The sequence below is a fragment of the Amblyomma americanum genome, chromosome 1 (assembly GCF_052857255.1).
Source record: "Amblyomma americanum isolate KBUSLIRL-KWMA chromosome 1, ASM5285725v1, whole genome shotgun sequence".
NCBI classification, from domain to species: Eukaryota; Metazoa; Arthropoda; class Arachnida; order Ixodida; family Ixodidae; genus Amblyomma; species Amblyomma americanum.
The window spans coordinates 308,298,068-308,318,532 of record NC_135497.1 but is presented as its reverse complement, the minus strand read 5'-3'; the positions used below and the strand labels follow the sequence as shown (position 1 = coordinate 308,318,532).

Below are 20,465 nucleotides of genomic sequence, written 5' to 3'. Positions count from 1 at the left end.
GGTTTATATGGGTTTAACGTCCCAAAGTGACTCAGGCAATGAGAGGCACCGTAATGAAGGGCTCCAGAAGTTTCGACCACCTGAGGTTTTTTAGAGTGCTCTGACTCCGCACAGTACACGGGCCTCAAGAATTTCGCCTTCATCGAAATTTGACCGCCGCGGCCGGGATTGAATTCGCGTCTTTCGGGCCAGCAGCCGAGTGCCATAACCACTCATCCACCGCGGCGGCTTCGCAGTGACTGGTAAGAGCAATTTTCTAATTGCAGTTCTTGCCCATGCCTTTGCCAAACAAGGCACTACTGCCGGTTGACCTGCAGTAAACCTAACGTGTCCTCAACATGCTGCCTAGTTAGCAAAGTTCTTGGAGTCAAAATTGAACGAAACATTTTTTCAGCTAGAAGCGCATGAGCTATTTATATAGTCCAAGGCAAACAACTTTGTGCCTTAGAATAGTGTTCAACGAGGGGCCCACACGCAGAGATGCTTGACTTGCCACTGTTTCCTTATACAAAGTAATACAGGAGTGCATGGCCTGTGGTGTTCATGCTAAGAAATACAAAATAAAAATAGAAACAAAAGTGAAGTGCAAAGAAAAATTAGAGACAAGTTCTGTCATTACACCTTATGTGACACTAGAGAGTACATGTTCATAAAGAAGTAGTAAAATGGTCATTTTGAAATTTTGCACAATCATCAAATTGTCATGAGCACAGTCAGTATGCCTTTTCTTCACACAAAAGGTGACAGAAATTGGTCAAGGGCCACAAAATGGTAATAACTGTGTATCACCATTTTCATATCTATGCTTCATTACTTTTTAACACAACCTCCAATATGACCCCCATGATTGGCTGCAGGAGCTGGATTCCAGTGTGCACCACTCACATTCAATGAAGGACCAGGCTGCCTTTTCCAAATGTTATACTAATTTTCACAATGAAAGTGCCATTGAGCGAGTTTGACAGCAAGCAAAAATATGATTTGAACCCAATAGCATAAGGAAATTTTAAAGTCGTCCGTAACACTATGCTTGTAACAAGACCACTTCAGGTGTCAATACTCATCAAAGTTGCCATCAGATCTCAGCTTTGGTGTCCTCATAAAGGGAGGGTGGGGTGCTTAGTTATAATGACCAATTGTCACGGCTGGTACATTGTGCTACCTACTTCAATGATGAAGGATGTGACAAACTATCCTCCAAAATCTGCCATCTGGCATTAAGGCTGAAAAGCAAAAGCAAATGAAGAACCACTAAGACCTGAAATTATTTCCTACTTGAACAGTTATGCACATCATAAAGGAAGCTGACAAATGGCACGAAGTTATACTGGTATTTTGGCCTCAGATGCCAGCTCATTTGAGCCTCAGTATCCTAAAGCAATAAAAAAGACATTACTGTTGAAGGCATCATAAGCTCCTGTAAAGCTCATCAGCAGTGAGAAAAACAAATTCTAACCTTCATAATATAAAAGTCAGCCAATGAGGCCACTGTGTCAGTCACCAACTAAGAGACCATGTACAAACTATACACTGTAAATGCACAAACTCTACATGAGAGCAAAGCATGCCCTGCACTTGTGAAACAAATTTGTGTCAATGTAAGATACTTGGCAACAGTAGGCATCACCATTAATGGCATGTGCTAAAAAGGAAGAGGGCACCTTAATGATGCTGTACAATTTAGAATTCAGCCTTTCAGTAAACTATATTTTGTCTAGTAATATGAACACCGTCAGAGGAGAAGGCAAAAATGAAAGGAAAGCTGCCAGCTTTCATGAGGCCTGCCACAAAAAAACACTGAACAGAAGTACTGCACAAACAAAAAAGAAGGGATGCACTATGCGATAAAAACTGCGCTAATTTTTACACAAACAACACAGAAAGAACAGACAGGACGGGCGCTGTCCTGCCTGTTCTTTCTGTGTGGTTTGTGTAAAAATTAGCGCTGTTTCTACTTTCGTTATACAGTGAGAGGCCACAGAAGAGAAGCTGTCAAGTCCAAGTAATGTTTCACCTTTGAGGTGCATTCATAGCTGCGCTATATAACACCATTCATATTCTTTTCATCAAGTGAAATAAGACGTATTTGCTGGACTAGTCTCTGAGGAGTGCCATGTGACACCGGCATTTCTGCAGAAGCTTGACATGGTTATCCTTCTACTATGATTGTCTATGAGGAGTGCCATGGAAGATGGATACTAGAGGAAAAAAGAATAAAAGCATTGTTCTCATGCTGTAATATCACCTTAGAATGCTGCCCTGTAGCCCATTACTTCATATTGGCATTTTTTAAAGCCTGGCTGCATTGAAGGGGGTCTCTAGTGACTCGAGAACAGGTGGGGAGGGAACTAAAGAGGGAGAGAGAGAAAGCGGCTGAGCTGAGGCTATGCCAGTGTGCTCGTTGTTGCTGTGTAGCCTTGGAGCTGAGCGGCTAGCTCTGAACTCAATCGTGGTATGAGGGTGCGGGTTTCCCTTTTTCTTCCACCCTTTGTATTGTGCTGTCAACTGCATTTTTTTCATCTCGGCTTTAATAAAACGTGTTAATGATTCTTGTAAAAATTACCACAAAATTTCAGAAATGACAGAACAAATGTTCTACTACCATTAACAAAAAAAGAAAATTGGTTGCTTGCTTCGGATTCATACACTCCCTACATTCTAGTACAGGGAGTCTCAGATTCCTCGCTAGTTTTGTAAGGGTTCCGAGGCCAGCCGAGACCCCCCTGTATTTAATCACTGCTTCTTTCTGAGCATGAAACTGGCACTATCTGATGATGACCTATTGAGAAGAGACACACACGTTATTTTGAATAGGGGAATGCCAATACATGCCATCAATGTTCTGGTCCAAAGCAGACATTGCAACACACTGATCTCAATGCAGAGGTGAAAAAAGGCAGATCTGAGGAAACTCGACACATACTTGTGCTCTGCAATGTACGCTGAACGGGCACAGACAAGAACAGCCCCAAATCTGGACAGTGGAGACATCTTCTCCGATGAAGCTCTTTTCAGACCTCTTCACTACAGAAGAGAAGGCACTTCACCTGCATATCATAATTTCCAGCTGTGTATTTTGCACCCACAATGCCTGGCACTTCCTGATAATTATTTGTATTGCTGGCATTTCACAAAACCACAAGAAAATGTTTAAACAGCCAAACTTCGAATACATAACGCCACTTGCTCACACTAGTTTCTATGATAAGCTCTGTACTACTTAGGTTATTCAAAACCACTTAATTTGAAAGGGCTACAAAGCACTATTTTTCTAGGGCTACTTCTTCGTCATCATTTAGCAATGATTTTTATTCACGGCCGCCAGCAATTAAAAGAACTTTACAGCTGCAGGCAACGTTACCAATGTTACAAAAGTGATCGAGCAGGCAGCTACCTGTTGTGGTATCGAAGTGACGCGTCGCTTCAATTCACTCAAGCGGTAACCGCATGAGGCGATATTCCTTCGCGATACGTCGCGCGATGACGCCGCCGTCGCCCATCGCTGCCGCTGGCGCAAACCGCACGAAGCGACGGGACTCGGCGTCGGAGCGGCGCGTTTTCAGTGTTGCTCGATTGCGGCCGCTTCAGCGTTCAGTCATTTTGCTTCAATTAACGCGTATAACAACGCTCTTAAGGCTTCATACAAGATAAAACACAATAAAACATTGAAAATATATTGAGATAATAATTTTATTTTTAGTGTACACAAAGTCACGTGACGCAGAAAAGTGCGCCCGAGGGACGCTGCGATGAGGCGCCACGCGACATTCCTGCGCTCTTGCGACTTAAGTGCGTGTAGGACATACCCACAACACCCTTTAATTTTGAACTTCATTAATGAGCATTTCAATAAATTCTTGCATAGCTGCCATGGTGTGGGATGCGTCGGCTGTTGCTCCGCGCGGAAAGCCTGCTGAAAAAAATCGACTTTCGCGCGCAAGACGGATCGGAAGTTACTCATCCGCAAGGCCTACCGTCATTGGCTAGTCTCGCACGGCACTTTCGGGCGATGGGCGAAATTTCTTGCAAACGCAGAACCTGGGTGACGCGATGAGCGACAATGCTTCGGCGGCCCTCAGCCCATCGCGCGGCATGTCGCCGCGAATTTTCGCCTCTACACCTAGGCTCCATGTACGTACGTGAAAACTCACGTGAACGCGAACGCGACGGCGGCGGTGACGGATGGCTTTCGCTCCGTCGCTTATGGGCAACCTCCATGCAAGCAAAGGCGGCAGGCGACGCGAACCCGCGACGTGCGCAGTGGACTCCGTGCTTAGCACACTCTAGCTTAGAAACACGCCCGTAACCTGTTCTCTCTGAAAATTTTGTGAGTGTGCCTCATAGTCAGGGCCAAAGGAATATTTCCTCTACGGCAGCGGTGTAGCGGCAGTGTAGATAACCAACAGCGTGCTTGCGGAGACGAAGTCACATCACGGGTTCACGAGGGAGGTGTGCTTTCGTCCGGTGCCTGTGCACTCCGGCTTCGTAAAAACACTCCCATAAACTGCCACCGCAGTTTGATTGTAAGTGAGCAAACTATAATTTACCAGTGAGAATGCGCGCCGCGAGTGTTTCTGCACAGTTGGAGCGCAGCGGCACGGTGGATCGAGCGCCGGTACCCGCGGCGCGACACGCCCGCTCGCGTAGCCCGCTCCAAATGCTGTTAGCCCTCCCGCACACAAGAAGAATTTTGTTTGAATTATTTAAATCATGCGGGTGTGCCTCTCAGCTACAAAACCAAATATTTTATCGACGGTGGCGATGACCAAGACGACGGGCGGGTTTCGTGAGATGTACCCGTGAGAAACCGTGGACAAACCGGAAACGGGTTTGGGGGGCTCTGATTGGCCAGTCGCGTGGGGGACTTCCGGGCGACGAGCGAAATTTTCTGTGTGTGCAGATCCGAGCGACACGGCAAGCGACACATGCATTTTGCTTCGCGCGACGGCGTCGCCTGCCGCCGTCGCTTTCGCGTGAGTTTTCGCGTACGTGGAGTCCAGGCTTTACTGCTTCAGTCGCTTGCATGCCTTGACGCGTCACACCCCTCCCACTCTGAGCTTGACAGCTGGTGTAATCGGCTCTTAGAGGTGTGTTCTAACCTTAAGACGCCACACCAGATCAATATAAAGACGCACATACGCGTAGCGAATAACAGAACGCTAAACAGACCGAGCGGCGCACGCTATCGGCAGTCCGCAACGGGCCGATACTGGCGTCAAAAACACGCGTGCAGGCAGTGCACGATCACGTCCCACGTCGAATAATGAACAAGAAGTCGGGAAACCACCTTAACGAAAGCCCAAAACATAGTCACGCGCCTTGCTGGGCGGTATACAATTGCCACATTTACATTTAGGGCTCCTACGCGTGCCTGCCATTCAGCAAACAAATCTATGCATACACCTCGGCGCTCGCGTCGCAACGCATACACTGTGAACACTGACGGACCAGCAGTTTGATGATTCGATGTGGAATGCACTTTGCTGCCGCGGAAACAACCAGTGACTCACGCGCAATGCCGAAGGGAAACGAACAGGACAGAGCTGACAGAGCCTCGTCCCTTCCGCTTCTTCTCGCCTTTGCGCTCGCTCGTTTATTTTAGCGGTCGCAAATTGCACGAACTCTTGCGCTACACTATGGGTCTCACCTGGAAACGAGGACTCTATGCATTCCAGTAACCGCTTTCTTCTCTTGCTTCGTGGCTGCTATGGTTGAAGTCGAACGTGTCGTGGAAACGAAGACTCGACGCATTCCAGTAACCGCTTTCTTCTCTTGCTTCGCGGCGGCTACGGTTGAAGCCGATTGTGTTGTCAATATGAAACGGCTCCATGCTTCTCGGCGTGGTCACTTTTCACAAAGTACGCGAACGGCTGCATTGCTGAGACACGGCGCAAGCTACGATAAGCAGGAAATCCAAACGGAAGTTTGAAGGAACGATTTTGAAATCAGACACAAACAGCACACGAACAGCAGCAGCACGGCGCGGCGTAAGGCCTAGCCGGATATCACTCCGTAATGCACCGAGAGAGAGGAGGGGAGGACGGTGTGCTGCGTCCTTCCACGTGATCTGGCAGCAGCGCGCCGGATTTGAACGGCGTTGGGAAGAACGCTAGGCGCTGGCGCATGGCTATTTGCGTGGCTATTAGCGTCATGGTAAATATATACTGTGAACTGTTACAAAATTGCAGTAAGACTAAGGGGCTCCGCGCCTCCTTGCATCATTGCCGTGCAGTTTTGATGTCAAAAGCAGGCGACAATGTTTCAGCTCCTTGCAGAACAACTTTACACATTGTTTTCTTAGCTTGTCTCTTTTTTCTGGTCTTTTGCCGACCGGAATAACGAGCTTTCACTGCATATTTTTTAGCACAGCACCAAGTTTCTCGTAAACCACATTTCGCCTTATGCTACAAAGATATGATCCGCAGAACAAGTCTGCTTTACTCAACTTCAAAAAAAAAGTTAATCTCAAAGGTGCTATTGTAGATTGCAACAAAATGTGTATTACTGCAAAATCTCATTAAATCGAACATCAAGCGACCATAAAAAATTCAAATTATCAAATGACCCCCAACAAAACTGACAAGAACCATTTGTACCAGAGTATAGGTCGGAAGAGGGACCGCCTCAGCTATTGCTGGCAGCCGGAATTCGTCTACTTATATGCTTTGCCATTTTGAAGCACATATAACTTCAATTACATGCTGAATTGCATATTCTATGCAGAATATATTTAGCTTGAAAGCGGGAATGCAAGCTATTTGCCCACATTCGTCTGACTTCATCAACGTGCTGAGTGGCAGCCCATATACTGAGCATGCATATATATATATATATATATATATATATATATATATATATATATATATATATATATATATGCCCGCACTTCACCCATGCGGCCAGGCTCCATCGCTGTGGTACCCATGCAGCCCTTTTACATGTAATGTAGGATATGCATCCAGGCTAATGTAAGTGGAACTACATGTCCATAGGTGTCGCCGGGCACTGATCGGTAACATTACGCGTGATTTTTCTGCACTGCAAACTCCAGAATAATCGACGCAGGACTTACAAAGGCTACAGGCTGAAATATACTCATGTTTCCACACACAGTGTCGTCAGAGTGATGCACGGCAAGCCCCCATCGCGGTTGCCCGCAATTCACCATCGTATAGCCCCGGTTCACGCACACACATTTTGCCACTGCATAGTCCACACATAGCCCTTTTCTACCAGATATGTAGGCGGGGAAGGTGTGGGAATGGCTGATATATGCCCAAGCGCCGCCACGTATTTTCTACGCAGTGCCTTTGTAGGCTGTAGGCGGAAATATTGTATGTTTGCCCACACGCAGCTAGCCTCCTTGGATCCTTGAGGGTGCTGCAGGGGCCGCCTCTATTGGATTTGCCCGCACTTCACCATCATGTGACCCCATATTTTATGCACACGAACTGCATGCAGCCCATGCTTAGCCCTTTTATACCCTGGTTAGGATAAAGGCGGGTAAGATGCGGAAATTACAAACGTGCCCACGCCTAGCCCATGCGGGACCAACGTAGGCGTTGCTCAGACAGCCCAAACTGCATGCCTACAACGCTTCGCCGCTGTGCAGCCCAAAGTTTAGCCCCTGTATTTTCCACACAGGACCCATGTAGGGCGAAGGCGGGAATACTATCTCTCTGCCCACACAAAACCACCGTGGCTCCCTCAAGGCGCTGCACGGGCAGCCCCAAGAGGGGCTGCCCACACTGAACCATGATAGAGCCCGCACTTTTGCCCGCATGTATCTGTGGCGGCATGCATACAGCCCATACTTAGCCCTTTCATACCCTGTTTAGGATAGAGGCGGGGAAGATGCGGAAATGACAAATGTGCCCACGCCTAGCCGATGCGGGACCAGCGTAGGCGTTGTTCAGACAGCCAAAACTGCATGCCTACAACACTTCACCGCTGTGCAGCCCAAAGTTTAGCCCCTGTATTTTCCACACAGGACCCATGTAGGCCGAAGGCGGGAATACTATCTCTCTGCCCACAAAAAACCACCATGGCTCCCTCAAGGCGCTGCACGGGCAGCCCCAAGAGGGGCTGCCCATACTTCGCCATGATAGAGCCCGCACTGTTGCCCGCATGTATCTGTGGCGGGACACAGGTGGGCTGGCCGCTCTTTTTAAGCCCATGCGTAGCTGACGATGGGCCCACTTAGGCATAAAATGGGGAGCCCAAACCTTTTTTGCCAGCACTGCGCCCACGAGCGACCCATGTAGATTTATTGCGGGCAGCCACCAGCCCTCAATGCCCATGTCGGACCCGCATGGGCCCGCCACCTTGCGCTACTGGGGAAACATCATGAACAACACTCGGGTCATTGCAAAATAACAGGTCAAGGATGTTATTTCCGCGTGTGCCTTTCACAACGTATTGAACAAACCCATATTTGCAAACCATGTCAAAAAATGCTGAACAGGTTACATCTGAGCGCATGCTCTCATCCCAGTTTAAGTTTGGAAAGTTAAAGTCACCTCCTAACACAATGCGATTATCAGGAAGAGAAGCCAGTGTGTCATCTAGTGATGAGATAACTTGTGGTCGCGCGCTGGGTGGACGGTAAACTACACCCAACGTTATCGTTCCTTTATCACGAGTGGGAAGCCTGCACCAAACTGATTCGTGATCGCTGTTTTCAACATCAATTGCAGTACACTGCAAGACTTCCTTAACTAAAATAAATACTCCGCCGCCTCTAGAGTTCCTGTCGTTTCTAAAGATCTGATAACGCGAAGGAAACACTTCACTGTCTCTTACTGAGTGGCCTAGCCATGATTCCGTAGCAAAAATTTTGTCTGGGTTGAGCATCTGTACCAAACCATAAAACTCATCGATTTTGTTTTTAATGCTTTGGCAGTTTATTAAGAGAACAGAGCATTCAGAATTTTGGAACTTCCTATTACTTAAAACTGGTCATTCCTTATTTAGTTTATTTACAGACTGGGCATCCTCATCCCACCCAAAAGCCTCCCCATTTATAATTAGTTTGTCATATACTAGGGACTCCTTGTCCTTACCGCTAAGTTTTTTTGGCTTACCAAGAGCCCAGAGCTTCTGACGAATTTCTCTCACACGTCGAGAGTAGTCCCGTGAGATAACATAATCAGAGCCTTTTAGTTTATTGCCGTTGCTTAAGATCAGTTCGATGTGCTTGTATGATGCAAAGTTTGCTATTATTGGTCGTTTACGCTCAATAGTGTGTTTGCCTATCATATGGGTCCGCTGAATGTCCCCTATGTTTACTTTTAACATGTCCTGGCAAATATTCCTAACAAAGTTTTCAGAAGTTTGCCAGCTTTCGCGTGGTTCCTTGTCTTCGAAGCCAAAGAAAATTAGGTTCATCCTTCTGCTGCTATTCTCTAAGTGATCTATTTTTTGGCTGTCATATCAACTTTTTCCGAACATATTTGCATACCTCTATTTCTACTAACAGTCTCGCGTTCTTTGCTTTCGAGGACGGCTTTCCTTGATGCTAGTGAATGTAAGCTTACCCTGAAATCAAACATTATGCTTTCAAGATTGCTTTGTCTTTCCATTATGTCACTTAGCCTATTAAAAATTGTTGCCTGACCCTCTTGCAAACTTTGAAGGATAATAGCCGTTTCAGGACCGGGGTTTTGTTCAATGTCGCCCGACAGCAACAACAGTTTGGCGAAGAACGCCTTCACTGACATAACTACATTGCACATCCTTTGTGGGAAAGGCAGCAGCAGCAAAAAGCGGTCATCACTTCTATAGCAAGGGAACGAAAGTCTTACCCGCAGAGTGAAAAATTGCCTGACTAGAAGCATGTTCGTGCCGTTGCCGCTGCCTTTCCCACTGAAGTAAAAACGGTACGGATGGGGCCTTTTATGCTGAACGTCTTGAAGAAAGTCATGCGATGTCCCCGTCGATGGATAATATGCGCAATCAAATCAGGATTCTTGCCGGTTGTAATGAAGATCTGCCAGGCGGTGAATTCCATGGCCGCTATCTTGAGGAGGGTGTGTCCTTGTCACCGGAAACGTGCTGTTGTTGTTGTCACCAATGGCGGAGAGCAGCAACTGCAGAGTGAAAAATTTCCTGGTTAGAAGCAAGTTCGTGCCGTTGCCGCTGCCTTTCCCACTGAAGTAAAAACGGTAGGGATGGGGCCTTTATGCTGAACGTCTTGAAGAATGTCATGTGATGTCCCCGTCGATGGATAATATGCGCAATCAAACCTGGATTCTTGCCGGTTGTAATGAAGATCTGCCAGGCGGTGAATTCCATGGCCGCTATCTTGAGGAGGGTGTGTCCTTGTCACCGGAAACGCGCTGCTGTTGTTGCCACCAATGGCGGAGAGCAGCAACTGCAGAGTGAAAAATTTCCTGGTTAGAAGCAAGTTCGTGCCGTTGCCGCTGCCTTTCCCACTGAAGTAAAAACGGTAGGGATGGGGCCTTTATGCTGAACGTCTTGAAGAATGTCATGTGATGTCCCCGTCGATGGATAATATGCGCAATCAAACCTGGATTCTTGCCGGTTGTAATGAAGATCTGCCAGGCGGTGAATTCCATGGCCGCTATCTTGAGGAGGGTGTGTCCTTGTCACCGGAAACGCGCTGCTGTTGTTGCCACCAATGGCGGAGAGCAGCAACTGCAGAGTGAAAAATTGCCTGGTTAGAAGCATGTTCGTGCCGTTGCCGCTGCCTTTCCCACTGAAGTAAAAACGGTACGGATGGGGCCTTTTATGAACGTCTTGAAGAATGTCATGTGATGTCCCCGTCGATGGATAATATGCGCAATCAAACCAGGATTCTTGCCGGTTGTAATGAAGATCTTCCAGGCGGTGAATTCCATGGCCGCTATCTTGAGGAGGGTGTGTCCTTGTCACCGGAAACGTGCTGTTGTTGTGTCACCAATGGCGGAGAGCAGCAACTGTAGAGAGAAAAATTGCCTGGTTAGAAGCATGTTCGTGCCGTTGCCGCTGCCTTTCCCACTGAAGTAAAAACGGTACGGATGGGGCCTTTTATGCTGAACGTCTTGAAGAATGTCATGTGATGTCCCCGTCGATGGATAATATGCGCAATCAAACCAGGATTCTTGCCGGTTGTAAGCTCCCTCTCCCCTAAGTAATCTCAGAAGTGGCCCAATAAGCAGCCATCGCCATTGCAACTGCCATCACGGAAGCCCGTTATGTTGACAAATATTCAAACAATGCACTAGTAATTAAATTTCGCAAGCTGGCGTGTTCATGTTCCTACTATTTGCATACTGGCTTCAGCCAGTGCCAACCCGCCCACCCATGTGGAGCTGCCCTGGGTGCCTGCGCACTTGGGAAACCTCAGCAATGAGGCCCCCAACAGCTTAGCCTGGGGTCTGGTACACCGGGAACAGGCGTTCCCTGTGTCGGAAGTCTTCCGAAAGCGCATGTACACATTCAGTGAGCTGATTCAGGCCTATCGAGCCAAGAGACAGCTGTACCCCTGACCTCACTCTTCTCTTGGCAGAACCCTGATAACTGATAGAGGGTGCCTCACTGTGACCGGAATTATACCTCACGCAGTGTCTCGCTTCGAATAACACCGCAGGGCCTGAGAGGTCCCTCGTAAGCAATTTGCTGCGTTGAACACGGTTTCTTTGTGACTGAAGCCCTGTTGTCCCGCTTTGATTCACAACCTTAATTCACACCTTTCTCGCCTACGCAGGCTGGTCAGTATTAATCTTGTTGACATCTCAAATCTTTCAGGCGGCCCTGAGCCGCAACGGAGAGAGCCGGTGCAAATTTTCTTTTATATATTTGATATTATATTCTATATAGGTGATTTAATTTATTGAATCAAACGAACGCAATAGTCGTCTCTTCATTCCTTTAACAACTTACAATCCCTCTCCAACTATGCACCCACTTTTTTTTCTGTATCGCTGTTTACTCCTACGATAAATCTAGAGGTCGCATTATTTGAAGTTTTTTTAAAGCGATGCTTATTGCCTCAGGGCATAAAGGGATATGGAATGAGGGATGACGAGGATGCTTAATATTGCGGGAGCGCTTTTGTTTCTGCAAAGCGGCGGGTTTCAGCCATGCTGTCACGTGCCTATTTCCTTCGTGCGGGACCAGTTGTGGTGTATAGGGGCCCCAACCTAAAGTTTGCCGCGTGACTACAGCACCGTACTCCTCCCGCGGAATTCTGAATGTCCATCGGAAGCGACGGCGCCGCGGCGCTCTGACTGGCCGTGTTCGCGTGCTGCGCGCGCTTTCTCTCCGCGTGATGCTCGCGCCCGTCTCCTCGCGGGCGCGACGGATGCAAGCACAGCCTGACAACTGCACAGCGCCGATTATGTCCACCGGTGGGCAGTTTTTACGCGCTGATCAAAGGGGCACGCTGCACCGTGGTTGCCTAAAGGCGGGGAAGCGTCTTGCTTGACTTGTGGGCTTCCATGAAATGACGGATTTGCTTACTGCCGTGCGTGCTGTCAACAGAAATTACGCAGGGGGCAGGAATCGTTCAATGCGAGGTACCGGTTCAGTATCGGGCGCTGCAGTATTGATGAAAAAATAGTACTAATGATCCACCCCCTGCGGCAACAGCCAAGAGCGCTGGCGGGCCCTTAAAATATGTGCACTTACTCGACCGCCACCACGTAAAGTTGGTGCCGCATACAACTGCAAAGGCGAAGATGGCACACACGATTTCACATGCGAATTAACCTGGTGTCTCTGCGTAAACATGCGGTAGCAGTGTGGATCTGCAGATTGCAGACCACGGACTGTGGACCTTAGGCGGCCGCTCAATAGTGCTACGTTCCCCGTCGATGCGCATCAGAACTGAGTCGTGCCAGTGGTTTCAGGAGTTTAACGTCCCAAGGCTATGCGTAGGTTGTGTGCAAAGCCATTTTTGAAGGGCCCCGGATTAACAGATATCATTTTTAGATATCAGTAGGGTAAGTACGCCATCTGCAGTAAAGACGACCATGCGGAAGAAGCTGCTAAGCAAGCGCGACACTGGTAGAAACGGCATATGCGTTATCATATTGGTAATATCAGGCACACGCCCATGCTAAAACTCTCAATCCCCAACAGAACAGGATTCATTATTGCGCACCGACATCGCGGAATGCGCTTTCGTATTTCGCACAAATTTAAATGCAGCGTGATTCGACCTGTGACACTAGGGTGAGCAGCCAAGCGCCAAAGCCATTCAAACATCGCGGAAAGGATAAAGAAAATTATCAGTGGCTTAGCTCGGATATGCCAGGATGTACGTAACGTGAGCTATGCTGAGCAGCTGAGTATCACTTGCCGCCGAGCAGCAATTTCGCACTCCTTCTCTATGGCTATTCGTACTGGCAAACGCCCCGCTATATGTATACCCCCCCCCCCCCCCTCTCATACTTCTGCGCATGCGCACAAAATGAGAGGTGCTATGAAGCGGCTCCGGCGCAGTGTCACACTGGCTACTGCGCAACGGAGGCGCACAGCTGGGCACGCGCCGGAGCCAATGCGTCTGCCGCGGCTATGACGCGGCCATAGAGCTACTACTACCAACACTAGAGCGAAAGCGGCGGCAGCACTCTCATGTAAACCCTCTCCACGTTTTTTAAAACCGTGGACGACAGCCATCTTGTTACTCAGCTCATGGTTCCCTGCATGGTCCAGGCGACCTAGACCAAGTTTAACGATTTAACGGCAGTTTGCAGCGTAATAACGTGACAACCTCACAACTTCCCCCAGCATGGCCGCACGTTTCGTAGTGCGCGTCAAAAAGTTGTACGAGGAATGGTGCTGCGGGTTGCTTACGTACTGTGTTGAATTTCTTTCTAGCTAATGCGCAAAATGTTCGCGATGGTGCGCGCACGAAGATACTTCCAGGTGGTGGCGAATCTTCTGCCGCTGATTACGTATGATTTGTGTTTGCGTGAGCCGAGATCAACGGGGTTTTTTGGCGAGGTTTAGCAAGGTTTGTTTTGATGTACGGGGTATTACAAAACATGCATGCCCCATGCCTATTGGCGTAACCTGGAGTCCATTTAGTAAAGTGTACACCATCGCCAACTCCTGTTTTCTCCGGCGCTCAGATCTCGTTGGTGTTCCATACAGGACACCTTTGTTGATGATGATGCACAAAAAACTGAGTTCTTTAATAAATATTTCAGCTCTGTTTGCAGCTCTGAAATCGAACATGCTGATATGAATACCCCGAGTTTCCAGCCAGTGGCGAGTGTTATGGATGATGTTGTGATCAGCATCAACGGCATACAGTCTCTGCTGCAGAATCTGAAGATTGCTAAGGCTGGTGGTCCTGATGACTTGCCAAACAAATTCTACAAACTGTGTGCTGAGTCGGTTGCACGCTACTTAAAGATAATTTTTGAAAAATCGCTTGAAGAATCCTGCCTTCCAGATGACTGGAAAATTGCATGTGTTGTGCCAATCTACAAATCTGGCCCTCGCAACACTGTATCAAATTATAGACCGGTATCTCTAACTTCAGTTGCGTGCAAGACACTCGAACATATTTTGTTCACCAGTATAGCAGCACATAAGGACGCACATTCATTGTTTAATCCTCGTCAGCATGGTTTTCGAAGGGGCCTATCGTGTACTACGCAGCTGACTGAATTTGCGCACGATCTGGCTGAGGCACTGGACAGGCAACTTAGCGTGGACTGCGTGTTTTTGTACTTAAAAAGGCCTTTGATACCGTGACGCATTCTTTACTAATTCAAAAAAATGTCTTTTTATAATATTAGCCCTCAAGTGATATCATGGGTAAAAGATTACCTATGTTTACGGCAGCAGTTTGTGGTTATGAATGGCGCCGAGTCTCAAAGAGTGCAGGTTGTGTCTGGTGTTCCCCAGGGCTCCGTGTTGGGACCACTATTGTTCCTCCTCTACGTGAATGACATTGGTGACGGAATAGTATCTCAAATGCGGTTATTTGCGGATGACTGCGTTCTTTATAGTGTTGTCACTAGTGAACGAGATGTGGAAATGCTCCAAGAAGATTTGAACAGAATCTCAGAGTGGTGCGTTAAATGGAATATGAATTTGAATTTGTCCAAGACTGTCCATATGAAGTTTACAAGAAAAAAAACCCTGATGTGTATTCATATGTTGTTAGGAACACAATGTTAGAACAGGTATTTGAATTTAAATGTCTAGGCGTTTATTTTACTCCTGATTTGAGAGCTGGCGCCGTCACGTCGATTATATCTCTGCTAAAGCATGCAGAAACTTGGGATTTCTTCGCCGAAATTCAAGCACTTTTCCACTGTCATGTCGTGACATTTTATTCAAGACTTATGTCAGGTCGGTTCTGGACTACGCGTGCACTGTCTGGGACCCGCCTACTGCTAGAGATAAAAATAAGTTGGAGAGGGTGCACAACATTGCCTCTCGTTTCGTGTCTGGCACACGCGGGGCTCGTTACAGTGCATCGCGTGCGAAGGATGCACTCAACTGGGAATTGCTTGACACGCGCCGAAAGAAGTTGCGTCTGAAGCTATTTCATGCTGTTTATTATTCAACTGCTCGGGTTGAACGCGAAAGGTATGTGCAGGAGCCTTTTTATAGATCCAACCGTGTTGACCATGTTTTTAAAGCCCGCGAATTCGGGGCAAAACTGAATTATTTAAAATGTCTTTTTTTCCGAAAGCTATTAGAGAATAGAACAGACTACCGAGCGATGTTGTGAGTGTGACATCAAATGATGCGTTCTTTCGTTCTTTAATGATGTGATGCGATTGTGATGTGTTCTTTTGAAGTGAGATGTACATGGAGAGCGCTTTATGCTTGTAACTCTGCCTGCGAGCGGAGGTGTCATGTGTGCTTCTTTTTTTGTACATTGCCCCTCCCCCCCCACTGTAATGCCACGGCGCTGTGGGTTCCTTACTAAATAAATAAATAAATAAATAAATAAACGCAGCGTGATTCGACCTGTGACACTGGGGTGAGCAGCCAAGCGCCAAAGCCATTCAAACATCGCGGAAAGGATAAAGAAAAATTATCAGTGGCTTAGCTCGGATATGCCAGGATGTACGTAACGTGAGCTATGCTGAGCAGCTGAGTATCACTTGCCGCCGAGCAGCAATTTCGCACTCCTTCTCCATGACTATTCGTACTGGCAAACGCCCCGCTATATGAATACCCCCCCCCTCATACTTCTGCGCATGCGCGCAAAATGAGAGGTGCTATGAAGCGGCTCCGGCGCAGCGTCAGACTGGCTACTGCGCAACGGAGGCGCACAGCTGGGCACGCGCCGGAGCCAATGCGTCTGCCGCGGCTATGACGCGGCCATAGAGCTACTACTACGAACACTAGAGCGAAAGCGGCGGCAGCACTCCTATGTAAACCCTCTCCACTTTTTTTATAACCGTAGACGACAGCCATCTTGTTACTCAGCTCATGGTTCCCTGCATGGTCCAGGCGACCTAGACCAAGTTTAACGATTTAATGGCAGTTTGCAGCGTACTAATCTGACAACCTCACAACTTCCCCCAGCATGGCCGCACGCTTCGTAGTGCGCGTCAAAAAGTTGTACGAGGAATGGGGCTGCGGCTTGCTTGCGTACTGTGTTGAATTTCTTTCTAGCTAATGCGCAAAATGTTCGCGATGGTGCGCGCACGAAGATACTTCCAGGTGGTGGCGAACCTTCTGCCGCTGATTACGTATGATTTGTGTTTGTGTGAGCCGAGATCAACGGGGTTTTTTGGCGAGGTTTAGCAAGGTTTGTTTTGATGTACGGGGTATTACAAAACATGCATGCCCCATGCCTTTTGGCGTAACCTGGAGCCCATTTAGTAAAGTGTACACCATCGCCAACTCCTGTTTTCTCCGGCACTCAGATCTCGTTGGTGTTCCATACAGGAGACGAGGCAGAAGGGAGACGACACTCACGCAGAGTGCAGCGCATGCCTTCTGTACAGCTGCCTGTTAAAATGCGAATTCTGTTTGAATACAACGGAAGAACTGTAACAGACTCCGTTCCGAAAGGTTTAATCCGCTTGCAACGAAGCACCAAAGCCTACATACATGGAATAACTTTATGCAGAGACATGTGGGATAAGTCGCACTCGGAGAGCACTAACAGATTATTGTGCAAGGTGATGATAGTAAAGAAAAACGTTGGAATGTGGTTTTCTTGTGTACAGCTTTGGAAATATTAAAAATTCAGGCCATAGCCTGTAAAACAAGAAATTGACAATCAGTTTATCTGCACAACTACAAGCATGTGAGATTATTATACAACCTGCCAGTGCAAAGTTACAGCTGGTTTCATAGTTGACAGTCTTTTAACTTCAGCAGTTATGTTTGTTAATGCCTGCTTTTTATTTCTGCCAAAATGCACGATGTTACTGTTGCACACACTAGACAAAGAAAAGTATCATAGCTTGTAAATAATCTCAGTCATACACAATGTAGCATTCAATACATTGCACATCTTTTCACACACTCAAAGAATGCACATGAAAAAAAATAGAAACAGTACCAAGACCTCTGCTTTCATTTGTTGAACACCTAATAGGGCAGCCTTGATGCAGTACTAAGGGGAACTTGGAAAAAAAACACATGTTCAACATAGTATAAATGCAGTGCTTTTGCATGAAAAATGTTCGAATAAATGTTCGATGTCACTCTTCATCATACTTGTTATCTATAGCAGGACTGTACATCTGGTGCAGATCCCTTCAGAAATAGCATCCCTCATAGCCTGTGCCACTCTGGGACGTTAAACCCCACAAAACCAAAAAATTAGAACCTTCAGAAATGCACATGAGTGTCTGTGTAAAAGCTGAAATGTGTAGCTGCTTTGCATTTAGATTTCTTTAACGCGAATAAATGTTTGAGTACTTGCTGAACACTTCAGTGATCTTAGCTTCGGAACATTTTCTGCACTGAACATTGCACTGGTGAAGAGTTGTTGCATTACACATATAAGGTGTGTTTTAAGGAACTTCAACAAAAGGATTCTTATTTTTTTCTACTACAATCAACAGACATATTTACCTTGCGTATTATGCATTATTGCCATTTATCTGACATAAGGCGCGACACGAGATATTTGCAAGGCAAAGGAACGCAGTCCTGAGTTTTACACTGCGATACTACTTTATAAACATGCACATTGACCAAGTTCATTCCTACAATGCACTGGTGAAGCTACCCCACTACTGTCCCTGTATCAACAGTTGTTGAACGCCAACTTTTGATAATGTAAAATCAGGAGTATTTAAGAGAATATGCAATGCGGCTAGTTGGCACAGCTGGTACTCTGTATTTTGTAATAAATTTTCGGCGTGTGTAAAACACCCAGGTATCAAAATTATTGAAGGATCCTCTTCTGCAGCGTGCTGCATAACCCAAGTGCGACTTTGGCTTGTAAAAATTTATTGTTATTAGTTTATTCCTGTTTCCTTCATTCCTTGTTTTGCACTAAATAATTGTCGTTAAGTTGCGGTGCAGACAAATGGAGATAATTGAGGGGCTCATTATCACATATACACTGACTGTTCATTAACTTTGGATTCATTCATGTATATGTCGTTAAGGTGATTAGTGCAAATTGGAAATGGTTGTTATTAATGCTGAAATAAGATTTGCTTTCTAAGCAGTGCTCTAACACATGCCCCTCATGCCTTCTCTGTTATCCTTCTAGCCTTCTCTCTCAGTCTGAGTGTCACATATTTCTGCGATCCCACGCTCACCACTGATGTATCTACAGGTGCTGCTGCTGATTTTCCTGGGCCGGCCATGGACGATGCACAAGACGGAATGCCTCAACGATACAAGCTCCCAGCTCGGCGCGTGTACGTCAACCGACTGCGGCCTATCAACATGTTTTTTGCCTGCGTCACCTATTCTGGATGCTCCGCCACTTCTGGACGCAGTGGTCGATTCCGTCTGGCAACGTGGGTCTCTGACTGCTGATCGGGCGGTACAAAAGTGCGCGCCTTTCGACGCCCCTCTGGGCCACGGCACCGCCACTGCGATCCCACGCTCACCACTGATGTATCTACAGGTGCTGCTGCTGATTTTCCTGGGCCGGCCATGGACGATGCACAAGACGGAATGCCTCAACGATACAAGCTCCCAGCTCGGCGCGTGTACGTCAACCGACTGCGGCCTATCAACATGTTTTTTGCCTGCGTCACCTATTCTGGATGCTCCGCCACTTCTGGACGCAGTGGTCGATTCTGTCTGGCAACGTGGGACTCTGACTGCTGATCGGGTGGTACAAAAGTGCGCGCCTTTCGACGCCCCTCTGGGCCACGGCACCACCACTGCGATCCCACGCTCACCACTGATGTATCTACAGGTTCGTTACTATGACGCTTATTCTTACCGTGACGATGACGTCTGTCTTTTAGCGGTGTCGTGGCCACCTCATGTTTTAAAAAGTTTCCGCGCTGGTGTATCCTATTTATGGTGTCTGCTAGTTTTGGGAGGCGATGTCGAGCTAAACCCGGGACCCATGACTAAGGCTCAAGAGGAAAAGCTGGACCTTGTGGCTGGTTCCATCTTACGCCTTGAAACCAGCAATGCAGTCCTTCAAGACTGTCAACAAAGTGCTTCAGATTCACGCAGACTTAAAAATTGACTTAGAAAAACTAACAAAGCGAGTTCACGATCTAGAGCAGAAATTTGCAACCGCACCACCTGCTGAGCTCGTGGGGAACAGTGACAAGGGTCTCGCAAATGTACAGGCAAAAATTGACGACCTTGAAAATCGCTCTAGGCGATCCAATGTTCTATTTTACGGTATAGATGATCCAGAGAAGTCGGAAACTTGGGAGGAGTCTGAACGTCTCGTAAATGACTTTTGTAAAGAAAAACTTGGGCTTACGGTTGAATCTGTTTCCAGAGCACATCGCGTGGGCCGCTTTTCTTCCGAGAAAAAGCGGCCTATCATAGCCAAATTTTTTAATGAAAGGGAAGTTGACACTGTCATGAGCCGCGGCTATAAGTTAAAAAACACTAATTTAAGCATCTCGCGCGATTACTCCGAAGCCGTTCGCGAAAAGCGACGGAAGCTTCTCCAGTTTTCAAAATCTATTATGAAAGATGGGGATAAAGTGCGACTCGTTTTCAACAAGCTCTTCGTTAACGATGATCTTTACATGTGGAACACCAACGAAAGTCGAGCCATTCTTGTATCAGGGCGCGAGGATGGCGAATGACGTCCTCCTTCCGTTTCCGTTAACCTGCGTTCATCGACCACCTCACCTGCCAAATTACATTGTGGTAATGATAACGAATGGCTGTTTTTGTACACCAACATTAGAAGTGTTGTAGCTAACGGTATTGCACTTTCATCTTTCATCGATTCATGTCAAGCTTCTTTAGTGGTACTAACTGAGACGTGGCTGAACGACACTATTCATGATGTCAACATCTTTACCAGTGCATGCAATTTCAAATTTTTTCGCTGCGATAGACAATTGCGAAGGGGGGGGGGGCGGTGT

The 20,465-nt window shown here is 47.1% G+C and overlaps 1 long non-coding RNA gene across 1 annotated transcript in view; it reads right to left on the bottom strand.

The window, feature by feature from the left end:
• Positions 1-5,981, bottom strand: part of LOC144115340 (uncharacterized) — a 31,384-nt gene extending 25,403 nt beyond the window's left edge. Inside the window, exons 1-2 of the long non-coding RNA XR_013311364.1 lie at positions 5,648-5,981; positions 2,924-3,047 (exon numbers count right to left, since the gene is read on the bottom strand). This is a non-coding gene — a long non-coding RNA (uncharacterized LOC144115340). The remainder of the gene's footprint in view (positions 1-2,923; positions 3,048-5,647) is intronic.
• Between the last annotated feature and the right edge of the window lie 14,484 nt (positions 5,982-20,465).